General features: G+C 38.5%; 1 protein-coding gene and 1 long non-coding RNA gene across 2 annotated transcripts in view; both read left to right on the plus strand.

The window, feature by feature from the left end:
* LOC145436591 (uncharacterized) overlaps nt 1-17,225 on the plus strand; it is a 160,781-nt gene that overhangs the window by 100,329 nt on the left and 43,227 nt on the right. The gene's annotated exons all lie outside the window — the stretch shown is intronic.
* On the plus strand, nt 8,412-11,085 carry LOC145435642 (uncharacterized). Its single transcript, XR_013913925.1, has 3 exons — nt 8,412-8,712; nt 10,426-10,472; nt 10,621-11,085. It is a non-coding gene; the product is annotated as an uncharacterized LOC145435642 (long non-coding RNA).

Consider the following 17,225-nt stretch of genomic DNA (forward strand, 5'->3'; position numbering starts at 1 on the left):
GGACGTGATCGCTTCATTTAAAATCTGTTTCTCCATTTGCTGTCTGCGATCATACCCAAAGGTGTCGTCGACGGTAATATTATATTCGCCGCAACCCATCTTTGTGGATATGGATCAAATCGAAGGCGGGAATTTTCAAGACATATATTCAAGAAATGCAGCTGCAGAATTAGCTTCAAAATAATATAAACCTACCCCATTTCTTCTTATAGTATGATCTTATTTTCATTCTCATTTTGTCGCTGTTTATCGCCAGCCTGCATTGATATTTGCACAAGACAGATGGCGGTTGCACAATAATTAAGCTAAACTTAATTAAATCTTGAGGGTGTCCTCGGAGGTCCGTGAAGGTTCAAAAGGGGTCCGCGAAGACACAAAGGTTGAGAACCACTGTAATACCGGTTCTATTAGCTCGAGGCACGAAGAATCAACTTTTCTCCTTCACGCCGATTTGTCGTACACTGAACATTTGTAAACAAGGAACTGACGTTCGTGGTTGAAACATTTGATTTGTGATCTCTATTTCTCATTATCACATGACAAAATTAGCTGTGCTTGTCATTTAGCGGGGGAGTTAGCGTAGTGGTGACGATAATCAACTGCTGTGGGCGGCCCGGATTCGATTCCGCGTCGGAGGTTATTCTGGTCTCCTCTTCACCCGCGTCGATGTTCTTAACTCGACCAAAATGCTCAGGAAAAACACTCGACGTAAGAACGCATACACAAGGCATGAAAATAGCATGAACCACCCGCGGAATAGATATTACCATTTAAAAAGAACTGCGACATCGGGCAAAAGGTCGAGAGGGATGCCAGTTCAAGAGACCGCAACTGCTGGTCGTTCGGCATGCAGCTTCTATCTGTTCAATACATCGCATCGTGTCTTATCGCATTATACATTGAACGCATACACAAGGCATGAAAATAGCATGAACCACCCGCGGAATAGATATTACCATTTAAAAAGAACTGCGACATCGGGCAAAAGGTCGAGAGGGATGCCAGTTCAAGAGACCGCAACTGCTGGTCGTTCGGCATGCAGCTTCTATCTGTTCAATACATCGCATCGTGTCTTATCGCATTATACATTGTGTGCGTCTTGTTCAGATGTAAATATATTTTGACGATTATTAATTATTGCGTCTCGAGTGATAGATTATGAACACGTAGTCGGGAGATATTCTATGTAGTGGTATGATTGAGAAAACCACTGACGAGTATCCTGTCATTAAGAATATATACCACTTGCTATGAAAAGGAGGGTGATATAGCCTACACTGTCTACTAGAGAGTTAAATAGTATCGTAATGATCGATGTTTGATGTTTGGTTGTGCTTAAAGAAATCCGGTCCCGACTTTGCTGCTAGAAAAATAATTTGTATACTGGACAAGTGCCATGTAACAGAAGATTTAAGATTTTGCACCAAACGAATAAAACATAGGGATTTTCATATCAAATGATTAAAACTCAGCGGTTGCTGATTCAAATTGAAACCTAACCGCTTGTTGTTCTCAACCTTTTCCACCTTGCTGACAGCTGATATTTCAAAAAAAGTATTTGGCGGACTGATGGACTTTCAAAAATTGAAATCAATTCAAAATGTAAAGTATGCAACCGTTTTTTGAATGTATATATTTGGAAAGGTTTGATAGTAACTAATTATAATCATGATGGCTTCTATGTGATCTGACAGTAGGGAGTCTGCTGGGTGTAGGTAAAGTTACCTTGCCCAGATAAACGTGCTACCGCCGAGATTCGTTTACAGTCTTCCGCGTCGAAGGCCGCGGATTTAACCGACCACGCCAACTCGCATAATCTCAGTCTCGTCGACAATATCCAGAGAAGTAGCGTTTCGGAGTCAAACCAAGCACCTTGTCGCGCTACCTTGTTTATTGCCCACTGCCACTAGAAGTAGCTAGTTTGGGTACTACGAATAAAATGAGCCATCCGAAAACACCAGGAATTCACAAAATCAGGGCCAAAAAAGTACATCGTCTGTCCACCCCTCAAAAGCGTTGGTCTTTGGCCCCACAGCCGATATGAAAGTCGTATTATAAGCATGAGATTGATGATACGAATACACCGCCTGAATTAAATTTCAGTCAGTTGGAAATCTATAACACCATCATCGAATTTGTATATTAGAGTAATATATAAGTACATGTGCTTAGTAGTAGTGTTACTTGCAATTTGGAATAGTAAGTGATGTAGCGGTGCAAACGGTATTCCCGCTGTCGCGAAACCGATTGCATATAACGATCTGGAGGAGGGGATTTTCCGAACGAATAAATTGCATGTTGTGACAATTTAAAATCAATCGTTACGCGAGCTTACAATGTAATATTATGTGTCGTCAAATGAGCTTTTGGGTGGTTTTAACACCCTGAACGTATAGTGTTGTCGTAAGATCTCGTATAAAAGGTAGCGTCAATTTATCGGAGTTCTCAAATTATCGGCTGCCTCATGTTATGTTTCAATAAAGCAAGAACCAGTACAAGCAACCAGCGTATGGCGGTGGTTTCATTGTTCGAATTATTATTATTGTTACTAGTACGGTGGTGTTATTGAGAAGAATCTACCAATGGATACCTGAAAAGAAATTGTTGGCCGTTTTAAGTGTTAACGGTAATTATTATATCAATGGCAGTTTTCCCTCGACATTAATATACGAGTCCACGTAGTTTAATCAACAAGTCCATTTAGTGTAATGCTGGGGTGTCAAATTCAACTGTGGTTGCGGGCCGGATTCAAACCTTCAGACAGGTCGCGGGCCAGACCAATCCAATTCCAAGATGCTACCTCCTAATCCAAGCCCTTGCTTTTCATTCGACTACGTATCAAGCCTATATACGAAATATTAAATTACATAATATATAGGATCATATGGACTCTATTCTATAGCCACACCGTTATTTGTAAATACCGTAATTGGCGAATAAGATACTTGGCTGGCTAAATATGGTGGCTCTAACGACGATATGAGTTTGCATATTTCTATGCCCTCTTTGCTCTCGCATTAGCCCTGCGTATGCATTGTGAGAAATACTGTAAACGTAGTGCGAAACCGCGCATATTTTAATTATATTTTTTGTAACTGTTTCAGTCTCCATGTAGCCGGCATATAATGGTTTCGCGGTGGCGTTTTCGCTTCTGTGAATAACTACATTTTGATCCATATTTCTATAAAACTCTGAACTCGGTGAGCCCATATTTGCCTTCTTGGAATTGGGTGTCAATACCATCGACTTGCATCTACTGGGGACCACAGTGAAACCACAACACCGCTGTCTGATGGTTATAATGCGGCGTATGAACATGTTCGACAATTGCCATATTGTGGGAATATTTATTGATAGTATTTTTACTTAAAATCTCAGAATTGCTTCGTGGGCCGGATGAAAACGCTTGGCGGGCCGGATGCGGCCCGCGAGTCGTATGTCTGACACCCCAGGTGTAATGTAATTGTTCTCAGTTATTTCAGAACCCAACCCAAATCTTAGTTTCATTAGCATCTCACGACCCAAGCCTCACACATCGAACAAATGGAGATATATTGCTACCATGCTAAGATTTCACAGACATATGACATACAGAAGGTGTAGGCAACCAGTTGCATGCTGCGAAGTTCTGTGAAGCATTAATCAATAAAAATAGGTCATCGATGCAATATTTCGCGCATCAACAGTTTCCATCTGTATTCTAATCATAATCTCCTTGCTGACAATTTTCAATCTCACGTCATCGAATTTGACTATGAAACAGAAACTCCAGTTTTTCTATTGTTAGGTCACGCTTGATTAATTCTACCGGTTTGGGTCTATCGCAATAATTTGCCGTAAGTGAGATGCCATATCACACGTATAGATACTTGATTTCATGACGAAATTACAACCCTAATTAGTTAGTGGTAATCTTGTAACTTTAGGGTTACTATATTTTGCCAAATCGTAAAAGTTACTTGATCGAAACTGAAAACAGTCGATTTTGTAATATTTACTGGAAATCTTGTTGAGTTGACTGGAAAAAATTCATTCGACTCCAAATTTACCCACTTTTTACTTGAATTCAGTGGCGTTGACTAAAACAAGTCGTCATTTTCGTTCGAACCCCGAATGACCAGCTCGAACTGCCATATTACCTATTTCCCGTCATTTATCCCTATTTTCCGTCGAACCTGTCCGTTATCCTAGCTGCAAAAGCTGTAAAGGAGGACGAATTACCAAAAAGGAGGACATTTAGGTGTCCTAGGAAGACATTTTGAGAAACCTAAAAAAGGAGGGAAAATCCTCCCAACGGAGGACATATGTATGTATGACCCTATGTAACTTGCTACAGCGTTGGATCACATCATCAAAATATACAATTCGAAAGCTAGTCGCTGATATCGGTATGCAACACCGTTAAAATCCATACATACCAGTACTATAGATAACTAACCCACGGATAGACTCGCAACACGTGATTTACGGTTGAGTACCGTGATGAATCTACCGATTACTGATCGCTTCGTAAACAGATATTGTATGTCAACGATCGGACAGCATTATATCTGGGGTATATTCGGACTGTATTGCAACTAGGACATCATGTCTGGGGTATGTTCGCACTGTGTTCTGACACTCAGACATAATTTGGTATGTTCGGAATGTGTTGATACTAGGACAAAATAGTATTTACAGTGAGCAGAACTATAATAAATAAAGAAAGAATCGGTCACCGTAAATACTATTTTATTCAAATCCAAATTCTTCGACGGCAATAACTCCGCTTCCACTGGTTGGAATTGAACCAAATTTGGTGAGCATCGTTTCTATAGAAAGCCTAACACTTTCATGGGGTGAACAGAAAACTTTCAAATTTTTTATCATTTATTTTTATATAATAAATAGAAACTTTCTTCTCCTGTAGCAAAGCGATTACTGGCTGGAATTGAACCAAATTTTGTGTGTAGGCTTAAATTAGGTAACCTAAGAATTTTATCAAGTAGCCAGTACGATTTGAGAAAAAAGTCATTTTTGAAGAGCCCTATTGAACACGTTCTTCGTTTGCTATATGTTGAGGGATTATTTACGTGTAAGCATTTCTTAATAAAAGATTTAGCTTTGAAAAAATCTCCTGAATACACCACCATTTCTTCATCTATTCAGCATTAGAATTCCAGAATAACAACGCAAAGTTTAATGTAGCCTACATACATTGCTCTGTAAGTTTTCAAATAAATCTTGTCTTACCCGGACGTAATGCGGAATCTGAACCAGAGTTGGATCAATTACATTATTTCAGTTCAATTACAATTACAATTACAATTACTTTCATGCAAGTTTCAATTACATTACAATTACAATTACTCCATGCTAAAAATATCAAATTACAATTACAATTACAATTACTCCTTGCATGCTTCAATTACATTACAATTACAATTACAATTGCTGCTGTTGAACATGTAATTGAATAATCATAAATTCAACCGTGCTCCTTGACAACCGTAGCGTCGTATTTAACAACAATTCAAGTCTACTTCAGATTGTGTAGTAATAAATGCGTTTATGTGCGTACATAGTATGCTATGTAAGATGTCATTGTGACGTAATATAATCGTGTTTTGTATGCTCGGTAATTATGGCTCACGTAATTGGAAATGTAAAATGTTATTTACCTAATTTCCTATGGGTTAGGATTAAGGATAGGGTGCAGTATGTCGTTGAAAAAGGATTATAATATATGCGCGTGTTGGATTTGCGTATATAGTATATAATTGAAGAAATAATATTATTTTCATCGAGGGACGTAGGAATTAGGATGAGGAGTAAAAACAAAATCGTGCTTTGTCAGATAAGACGTTATATAATATCCAGAGGTCTGGTTAGTTAGCCAGACGAAGTAACGATGCAGCATCGTGATCTGAAATCGTATTGCAGATTGCCAACCCACGGATAGATGCGCAAGTGTGAGTCACGGATGAATGCACCGACAAACGTACCGCAGAGCCGGCTAAAAGCAGCAAACTTTGTAGTCCTAGAGCTGGCGATCCATGCGTCCAAATTTGATGCATCTGGTTTTTATCGTAAGCTATTGATGTACTAATTCCGAAAATACAAAATAAAATCTCGTCAGGGCAATGTAACTGCTCCAAAATAGCCGTTTAAGGCCGACTGTTCTGAAAAGTGAGAGCGCTGCAGCAGCATGACCACAACAATTACCAATTACGCCCAGCGATTGTTCAGAACAATGCCGATTCCCAGACTTTCACGACTATTTTGGGATGGTACCATTTGCCTGGAAATATACTTTTATTGCGGAATCAGTGCGACACTACCTCTCGATTAGGACCATACATATAAAATTTCGACGCTTGGATCGCCAGCTATGGGACTATCAATTCTGCTGCTTTTAGCCGGCTCAGCAGTCCGCTTCCCGGCGTATTCAATCGTGAGTCACGTGTTGCGAATCCTTCCGTTGGTTAGTAATCTAAAAATTGTATACAATGGCAGCCGAGGCCAGCATAGCGGTAAAAATAAAAAAAACTTCGCCCGTAAGGGCGCAGTCAAGGGCTTCGGCGAATGGATTCACCAAATTCCTTGTCGACATTTAAAGAGAATGCATTATAAATCTATTTTATGTTGTGCTTGTCAGGTCTCAATAGCAATTTAATGTAATTGAAATTGTAATTGAGCAAAATTTTTGTCAAATTACTATTACAATTACAATTACACAAAATAAAAATGATTCAATTACAATTACATTACAATTACATTGAAAAGTGTAATCAATTACATTGAATTACATTTACAAATTACAATTGATCCAACTCTGATCTGAACTACCGATTCAGGTCTACATTGTTAACGGAAAGGGTCCTAAATTGCTCAATCCGTCAACGATTGTGATGGCGATGTATCTCGGTGCATGAATTCAGTGCACGAATTTAAATTTCTATATAATCGCCAATGTCAGGCACACCTCAATAACCCTAATGTCGAAGGAAAGCTTTTTTTATCGGCCTGAAGATCTTTATACTAATTTGCACGAGATATGGGAAACTTTTGCGGATGAAACAAAAGTCTAATGTGTCAATAAATTGGTCGTCTTTCTTTTCCCGATTCACTACCGGAAAAAATGAACCTCTTAGACGAGGTTATTTTAATACTTGTCATATGTATATTAAAATATCATTTAGGATTATGCCTTCCATTAGAAATCATGGCATAATTCATCGTCTCTTTTCCCGTGGTTCCTATCTTTTTCGTCTCGTGGACCACTTTGACAGATATATGCGTCGAAATTCCCCCCTAAGTGAAGGGAGGCCTCTGAGTAAAAAGGGTCATTTTCCCCGTACAACCATCTTTTAACGGACTGCGCCGCGGCTTTAAAGCTCCACGACAAATATGTCCCAACTATTCCGAAAGTGGACACTTTGGTAATACATCACTGCCCACTTCCGACTCGATTACTTACACATTACACAAAGTGTAATGATGCCCCAAGGTATAGCCACGAAATAATTGGAATAGTGGTAAATATCTTATGAGTTTAAGTTTATTATAGAGTGTGCAACAAGACGTTCCTTCTCCATTTTTGGCAAGCTACTTAGTAAGGGCACACAATTTTCACCCGATAATGTAGGAAAGTATTTTTCGTTGTACTACAACAGATTTTGATTATTTTTACCATAATACGTGATATAACTGCTGGAATTCTTCATTTAAGGCCGGATTTCGTTAAAATCAAGTTTTTTTCATGAAAATACTTGTCAGTTTTTTAGTCGAAAATATTTTCAGACCGAACTTCTTCGTAAGAACACCCTAAAGATCAGATTTACAGAAAGAGCTGATGGAAATGGCATCTTCTAAATTCTTATTCACCCATGCCGAAAAGTGAAGTTCTCGAGAGGTTCTCGCAAGGTAGCTAATTGTGGATCTATTGGTAATAATTACTTTGTTGAAGAATATAGAAGCAATTTAGTCGAGTGTCTGTCGCGAACTCAACAATATCGTCTCTCGAGCCGCAATATTGCTACACCGGAACCACCAGATGAAAATTAACCAAGAGGAATTTCTACGAAAGAAAATATTTCAAATTGCGTTTAAACACACTTCTAGCTGAAGATCGGTGACACAATTGGGATGAACTCGTATACGTTACAGTTCGGCATTAAAAATGAAAAATATTGTGAATGGCATAGGGAACCTTTACTTGCTATCCTGCAGCCAGATCCCCCCTAAAAGTTACAAAATTCCATCTAAGTGAGGAATTCCCCCCCGGTCGGGAGCAAATATTTGATACGATCACATTCATGATCTATTATACTGTACTTGGTAATTTTCTAATAAGTATTGCATGCCAAGTCAATATAAACTGTAAAAACTCGAATGATCAATACTATTATTCGTACAGGTTATGAGGCACGTTGGTCGATTCTAATGACTTAGCAGTGGTGCCAGCCGATAAGGAAATTACATGAGCGTGATAACAAGAACAATGGACTGCTGTAATGATTCAAGCCACGTGATTTCAAATTTTGATCATGACTTATGTTACTTATATACCTATACGTTACCTGCTGATAGGCGACACAAATCCTATTAGCACGTGTCATAGTTATCGGACGTTTGTTCGCTACGGGTGATAAATTTTATATCAATATCTTCAACGACTTGGGATGAAAGTGGAAAAGTATCAGTTGCTAGCTCTGATGCTATATATTACAGGTTTGACGGCTGCATATGTTATTGAATGTCGAGCCAGACGGAAAACAGCTAGGGTGTAGCGTACCAGCTGATTGCTAGCAGCACGGATCGTGTTCAGCTATTATTGTTTGCGAGCCAACATGGACCACTTTTGTATTTTGTCTTGATTTATACTAGTCGAAGATGTGGATTATTGATGTTTTATACGCAATTTACACCTATAGTTATACTGATCATACATTGATAATACGACTAGTGCATCGATGTGAAAACAACCTGAAGTTTGAATTTGCATAGAGTCCGTGGGCTTTTATATTTGTGAATGAAGATCAAATGACATGAATATTTGCGGTAACATATCATTGCATGAGATGCGCCAGTAATATGAGTGCGTCAATCGGTGAAATAGTGGACGTGTCTACAAGCTGAGTGGTGTTGTTGAGAACGGGGGCAGTTATTCCGCGTATACTGCTTTATTCATGCAACAGCTCTGGTATTGTGGTGTTAGTAACCATTGTTTAGGTACATATTACGCTCCTTTGTATTGCACCCGATGTCGTAGACATGGTCATTCGTTATTTGCCGAGATGGTATTAAAGTGGTATTGGACTCAGCGGCATGCGTTCCTGATCATAGGATATAGGATCTAAGTTACGGTTACAATATTCGGGAATTTAGGAAATCTGAAGAGCACATTTTTTTCAAAATTTTCAGACTCAGAATACTGGCGTGAAATTCGGAAAAAATAGTGAATTTTACCCTGCTTTGTGGTTGGTTGAATAAAATAAGGTTCTTTTTTCGGCTCGGCTCCATAAATCCGCACTTTTGTTGAATTCTCCGCTGGTTAACTAAAAAAAATAAAAATAAAAAAGGCCAGCTTTCCGTCGTCGCTCCCGAAATAGCTGCCTGGACGTCACTTCAGTGCTGATTTACTGTATTTCATTCGATATTTACCCTATATTTAATCAAAATTCTCAAAAAGAGGACATTTGGGAGTCATCCGAGGAGAAATCCTCTTGAAAGAAGACAAATCCTATGGTGACCCTAGTCTAAGTCAGAACAGTTATAATATTTGCACACATTGTATTTTGTGATATGGTGGTATGACGACGTCTATAGTTTCATTAAATCTGTGGGTTGCGCTACTTTTCGATTCATACAGCACTGGATATGACGTCTGATAGAATCCAGATTAAGTAATTGAGGAGCATACCATATTAAATACAATATTTTGAAAAAATTGAAGTATCATAAGAAAGTTACTGCAACAGCCAAGTTTAGAGCGGAACAAAAAGACGAATCGAATTATCCTAGCTTAAGTACATAGTACTGCCGTTATGGCTCTGCTGGGGCGATTCGTGCGGTGTTATTTCTCGCAATATCGTTATTGTGCGACATCGTTGAATGCGAAGCATTCCTTTTTAATTCGATCATCGACCGTGGTGCAGAAGAGCACAGGCGATGAGAAACAAATTATCTGTTTAATGAACAACAACAACGCAACATCAACAACTGGAGTATTGGGAAATGATGAACAAGGTCGCCGACTATAGACCACGCTGTAAACCTTGAAACATGAATGACTATATTGGGAGGGAATCATCATAATTTCCAATCCTACTATAAAGTCAGTAACAGCTCTCCATAAATGATAGCATTATGTTCGAATTTCTCGATATTCCTCATCGATTACATTGACTTCGAATAATAACAACCTGCACATATTTCATTCAGGTCATCGTTCATCAAGTGGATGCGAATATCACAAAAAGCTTCACTTGGTAAGCAGGTTAATAACAAATATTGAATATAATGCCAGATACAATATCATATCGCCCGAGCGCAAAATTTGCAGTGTAGTCTCGTAATTTCCATGGCCCGCTCTTCAATTACAATATTCATCGGCACATTTTACAAGTAGGATTGCAGGATCTTTCGGGTGAGAATACACTTGCTTGCGTGAATCCACTTTAGGGGAATCCAATATCCGAGTGGATGAGTGACGATATCGAGTTGCTGGTATATCAGTCTTCGTCACATTATCCGCCAATAGAAAAGAAATTACGGTGATGTTAAGTAGACAGGACCTTTAAGGTATGCGAATTCAATTCAAGCATTTGTATAATATATGATGCGCGTTGCGGCTGATCTGTGACGACTTTTGTTATTGCAAATTCCGTTAGACTTTCGTTTCTGAGTATCAATAGTTAGATCAGCTTTCTCATCTATTTAGATGATCTAATCATTGGTTCTGATAATATCCATATATCAGTACATTGAAGTCTAAGTCTCAACTGGAATATGTTTTATATGAAACAGACTTCCGCCTCAAGAAAATGTGGCATTATCGCAATGCTAAGGATTAATCCTATTGATTTGGATATTTATTTTGCCCCTGCCTTCACTTTTTCCCGCGAGTTTCGGAGGTGCGGTAACCGTTATAGTTTGTGTAGCTGGTTAAACATACACAGTCATGAAAGTTTGAAATCTGTTAAACCTAGTGTCGGATAGTAGTAGTTGTATGTCCGATTCAACTAGATTGACAATAGCAAGATTGTTGGTGCAGTCTGACAAACATTTGGCTACGTGGGGGAAGCCGTTCGAAAGCAAATTATTAAATTTATGATAAAAGTAATTTAACTCGATATAGTACATTTGGTTCATATTGAAATAGGACTATATATATTGATAAAGATAAATTGGTATATTCGAAATCACGCAGTCAGTAGCTTATATAGCAGGGGCGGCCGACATACGGCCGGCGGGCCGGATCCAGCCCGCGAAGGGATTTTGAGTGGCCGGCAGACAGTTTCCGGTCTTGCATGATAATGCGGACCGCAACCACAGTCTACGGCAGACCGTGGCAAAGTGCAATTCTGTTGCGGCCAGCGAAAGGTTTCTTGAATTTAAAACATAAAACTTGCTTAATGAATGACTAAAACCACTGGCTGTATCAACTGAACAGAAAATTCGTTAACTTTGAAGCCAGTTCACTAATATGTCACGATTCCGCTGCCTACTTACCTCGCATGCGTAATACTCAGATTAAAAATATAGGCAATGTGGCAAAGAACGAGTAGTAATTAAAGTCACAAGAAATCACACTCTCCATATAGTTGAGTTCAAATCTTCTTTGATGCAATTGTCACCATACGCATTATACGGTATGCATTTCAAATAGTGACGTGATGCGTTTCCAAATCCGTTATTAGTAAAACAAGTCAATCAGTGCTCGCAATTACCATATGACTCATCATATTTATTACCCATAAACAGGCCGTGTTATTTTTGGCATTTCAGGAGCCAGATGCCAAAACTGCCAAAAATAAAAATTTGAAAATGCCAAAATTAAGCAATTTTTGGCATATGCCAAAAATAACACGACCTGCCAAATAGTGTATTTCGTTCATGGTGTTGTGTTAACAGGACCGCGTTACAAGCGAGAAGAGCGTTTGTGAAAGGCAGGTTTCTTAATCTGGGTCCAGCCCACCCATTAGGGCTGAAAGCATGGTGTCCTAAATGGTGTGGGCAGAGCGAGATTGAACGGCTGACTGCATGTGGTTTACGTCATACTTTCCATTTGTCCGAAGGCAATTTTACGACCATTTTGACCGGCTAGTCGAGCGCTAAATTTGATAAAACGGGTATCAATGAGAAGCTGCCGCAGTACTGATTATTAAAATATAAATTATATTCTGCTCATGAAACTGGAACCCCCAAAATCAACCACGATTTTTGCATTGTGATCGAGGTGAACATTGTGACGCAAGAAACTGACTGGCTATTTCTGAGCTGCATCGTCTCGTTTTGCCAGACAGTCTTGTTGCGTCAATGTTCTTAAACAAGCTAACCTTCCCAGGACTCTTCCATGCGAGTTGGTAATATTAAAGCCACCTGAAGTGAAAAAATATCGGTAGACTGAAGGAGAAATGATAGTCGGGCTACTAAATAGAATGTGTTGAGAGACAACACAGGAAACTCCTGGAAAAGGATCAGGAAGAAAATTATTTCCGCGACGAGGTCGATGGCACTGGCGGAGTGATCTCTTTTCATGATGTATGGAAGCCGGTTCGGCCTTCCAAAGATTTTGAAGCTCTGAAAACCTTTTGTGGATGACTGGCAACATTCTTTCCCTCAGCGGCTACTGTTGAAGCCGATATTTCCAAGATTCGCTGGGCGAGAAATGAATTTAGGAGAAACTTAGCTGACCTGAGTTTGGAAGCACTGCTACAGTGCAAACGATTAAAGTCTATTCAACAGCTGTGACAATCAGCTGTTGAGCGTGTTTGTTAGGCTTTTCTTTCATTTTTTTGGCTTTTCTTTCATTTTTTTGCTTATTGGCACCGATTCCGATGGATACTGCACATTTTGAGGTTTCGTTTGATATAATTAACCAATGAAATCGTTAGGTTTATTCTTCTCTTATTGTTTGTTGGCATTGATTATACGTGGATGCTGCGCATTTTGTGGTGTCTTTTGACAAACTAGCCCAAATAAAGCGTTTTTGTGACTAATTCGAGGCTGAAACTATCTATTTAGAGGACGATGCCAAAACTGCCAAAAATAAAAATCGAAAAATGCCAAAAATAAGTTATTTTTGGCAGTTTTGGCATATGCCAAAAATAACACGTCCTGCCCATAAAGGATGACCGGGCACGTCAAAAAAGAAAGCATAAAACTGATACTCAAGGAAGGTTTAGAATACTAAATATTGGTATATACTGGAGTCAGGAGTAAACCCGCCCTTTTAGTTTTTGCCGAGCATGTCGGAAAGATTAAGGAAATTAATCAAAGTCGGTCTTTTGACAAAAACACGGAACACTCAGTCAAGAGAAGGTGAATTTCAGAAAAACTGCAAGCTTCGATCAACATTTAGACTACTGCTCGGAAGGCATCGACCAAAACAATAAGCTTTGTACCAACATTGGGATCTAGTCACTACCTTCGAGTCACGAGTCATTTCGAGTCATTGCACATTTTGACTCGAGTCAAGTCATGTCAATCGGTTTTCGAAGGTGACTCGAGTCAAGTCAAGTCACTCGATTTTTGGAGGGGACTCGAGTCAAGTGCAGTCAAGTCAATTCAAGTCAAGTCACGAGTCAAGTCAAAATTCAAGTCAAGTTGCCTATTCGTATTATAAGGCATGATTACGTCATTACATTTTGCTAGCTGTCTGAAATACATATTGAGTGGTCATTGATTTTAAACCGATGAACGAATATAGAGTTGAATAGGGTTGTTCACTAGGGTTGTTCAAAAAAAACTTTTTTTTCCAAATCTCACTCGCCTACTGACTAAATCGTCAGGTTGTCCAAGAAAACGATGCACACCAAATTTGACTCAATTCCAACCAGTCAAGGCCGTGCAATCTTGAATTGAAATTTTTAATTTATTAAAATAAATTAAAAAAAAAATTTCTCAAATTTTTCTGTCAACCCCATGAAATTGTTGAGCTGTCTTCAAAGACGATGCAAAACAAATTTGAGTCAATTCCGACTTGTAGAAGCGGAGCTATTTGAGTTTTTCGTTGATAATCCCCGGATCAAGGATAATCCGGCAAATATCAACGAAAAACGCGAATAACTCCGCTTCTACTGGTCGGAATTGACTCAAATTTGTTTTGCATTGTCTTTGAAGACAGCTCAACAATTTCATGGGGTTGACAGAAAAATTTGAGAAATTTTTATTTTTATTTTTTTTAATAAATTAAAAATTTCAATTCAAGATTGCACGGCCTTGACTGGTTGGAATTGCGTCAAATTTGGTGTGCATCGTTTTCTTGGACAACCTGACGATTTAGTCAGTAGGCGAGTGAGATTTGGAAAAAAAAGTTTTTTTTGTACAACCCTAATATACACCTAAGAAGGCGCTGTATCGCTCACATATACGTAGCCTCAGTTTATAGTTACCAACCAAAATAGGGAATAGAGAAACTAATTGATAAGACGCAATACTCTACCCTTTACTCATTTACATATTGATATGATACAATTCGAGCCTGCACCAAAGGTTGAGGAGTATATAAACTATATTCGAAATCAAAATCAATAAAACAAAAGGCTTGGTTAAGGTAAAAACAGAGAACAGAAATAGATAATTTTCTATTATATTACTTTACTGCTCGTTTACAACAACGTAAGCTGTAAGGTTCGATCACTTCGTTTGTGGTCAATTTATTTGTGTAGCCTCAGCAAAACGCACCATCTCTCCCGAGTTACACCAGCCTTCCGCGAAAAATCCTAACATATGCAAGATACAGTGATTTTCATCGATACTGTTTAATTTATGACTTGGAAATTAACTCGGGAATTTTCCTTCGAGTCACGAGTCAATCCACATTTCTGATACGCCGAGTCAAGACATGTCAAGTTATGTTAGCAAAGTGACTCGAGTAAAAGTCAAGTCATGCAAAAAATGTGATTCGAGTCATCCCAACATTGCTTTGTACATCGCATATATACTTTTCAGAGCAGGGGTTCTCGAACTTGGGGCGTGAAAGCATCTGTAGGAGGCGCGAAGCCGAAGTTTGATGAATTTTTTTTTTCGCGCTCGGCATGATCTATCCCAAGCTTATACTTGTTGCACTGGTTGCACTGTGTATTGTCTGACTTTTATAATTCAGAATTCTCTCATCAACAGCCATAACCTTTCATGCCACCAGACCATCTATTGGGATTGCTAGCATAGCGGTTGAACCGATAATATTTTGTGATATCAAGTTAAGGGGGCACGAAATTTGTCACTATAATAAAGGGAGGCGTACCTAAGAAATTTGAGAATCACTGTTTGAGAGTCTTAATGAAAGAACGTAGATGGGGATTTAAAGAAAGTTAAAATGTATCATGTTTAACATTTTCTCGAATCACGAGGGCAAATGTATATTTTGTTAATTAACCGTCACTTTCTCATTACTTTAAATCAACACATTCACTGAGCAACATTTATTAAAAATGTAGTGAAGAAATATAATTAAAACACGCTGGAGAATACACGCTGGGGGCGTGTCTAGAAAAGTTTGAAACCGCGGCTATAGGTTTTTGTCACTTTTTTCCGTGATAAGCTTTACATCCTAAAAGGCCTTTCCATTTTCCCTTCAGTATCATGCCTTGCCTTAAGCCGGAATATATCGAATAAAGATTTAAAGTGAATTATGGGCTTATTGTAATAATTAACGGCAGAATGGACACAAATAATAGCGATTGTTCGTTACTCTTTAGTTCTACGTTTTCTTTCTTTCCGACATGCAACCAGAGTTCAAAGAACTTTTTCACCACTTTGATCGACCACGGATGTCTCACATTCACTTCAAGAGTTATTGAAGTAGCCTACAGAACGTCAATATATTCATTGAATACTGTTTTGGTCTGTATGCTTTAATCTTGAAGTTTACTTTAAATACGATTAATCCTTGTATAAGTGGATAAATGCTCGATGTATATATAGATTCAGGATTCAGACCCGCCAATTATTTCATTTTCCGATATCCGGCCCGCCGGCTGGAGTAGTTTCCCTCCCCTGTCATATGGTATTTTATTTAAAGAGCTTTTTGAAGGTACAGAACTTCAATATACAATTGAATAGTATATTCCCATTGCAATGAACCCGAATATTTTCGACTGACACTCGTCAGGGGTAATCGTCACCAAAGCAACTACTAGTAGAGAATGGGAACGAACATTGTAATACAGACTTGGACAACTAGAAAATTGTCAGCTTTTCCAAGTTAGATTAGAATTAGAATTAGAGCTACAGAAGCTGTTCCAAATTAGATTAGAATTAGAATAAGAGTTACATAATTTTTCCGAATTAGATTAGAATTAGAATTAGGGCTACAGAGATTTTTCCAAATAAGATTAGAATTAGAATTGTAGCTACGCATTTTTTTCCAAATTTGATTAAAATTAGAATTAGAATTAATTCGCTAAAATTTTGAATTTGACTGAAATTGTGAATGAGAAATACATACAGCAAAAATCGAGTTCGGTTCTCATCCAATTACAATGCATTCTCATACGCATGAGAACGGTTAACGTATGTAAGTGTCGTGATGACTCGAGTCATGACTGGACTCGAGTCACTTTTCCGAATGACTTGACATGACTCGAGTCACTTGGCCAAAATGACTGGACTTGACTCGGCGTTTCAAAAATGCATATTCACTCGTGACTCGGAGCAAAATTTACGAGTAAATTTTAAATCATCAAATAATTTGTGTCGATCAAAATCGCGGTATCTTTCATATATTCGAATTGTTCTCGATACGCTGGTGTGACCTGTGAGAGTGACCAATTTCATTCGTTCAATGATTTCCCGTTTTACTGAGCCTCCATTGTCCTATCACAAATATATTAACCCCAAACGACGTGATTGGAGCTTACAGCATACATTTTCGGTAAAGTAAGAAAGCAATAAAATAGCAAACTATCCATCTCTGTTCTGAGGACTATGGTCATTGGTGCCCGGTGCTCAACTTAACGCCTAATCAAACCTCTTGTATGATTTAAATTGAATCTGAAACAATCATCATCTTTTCG

Source organism: Botryllus schlosseri, chromosome 3 (genome assembly GCF_051294905.1).
Source record: "Botryllus schlosseri isolate E-star chromosome 3, Bs_hap1, whole genome shotgun sequence".
Lineage (NCBI taxonomy): Eukaryota > Metazoa > Chordata > Ascidiacea > Stolidobranchia > Styelidae > Botryllus > Botryllus schlosseri.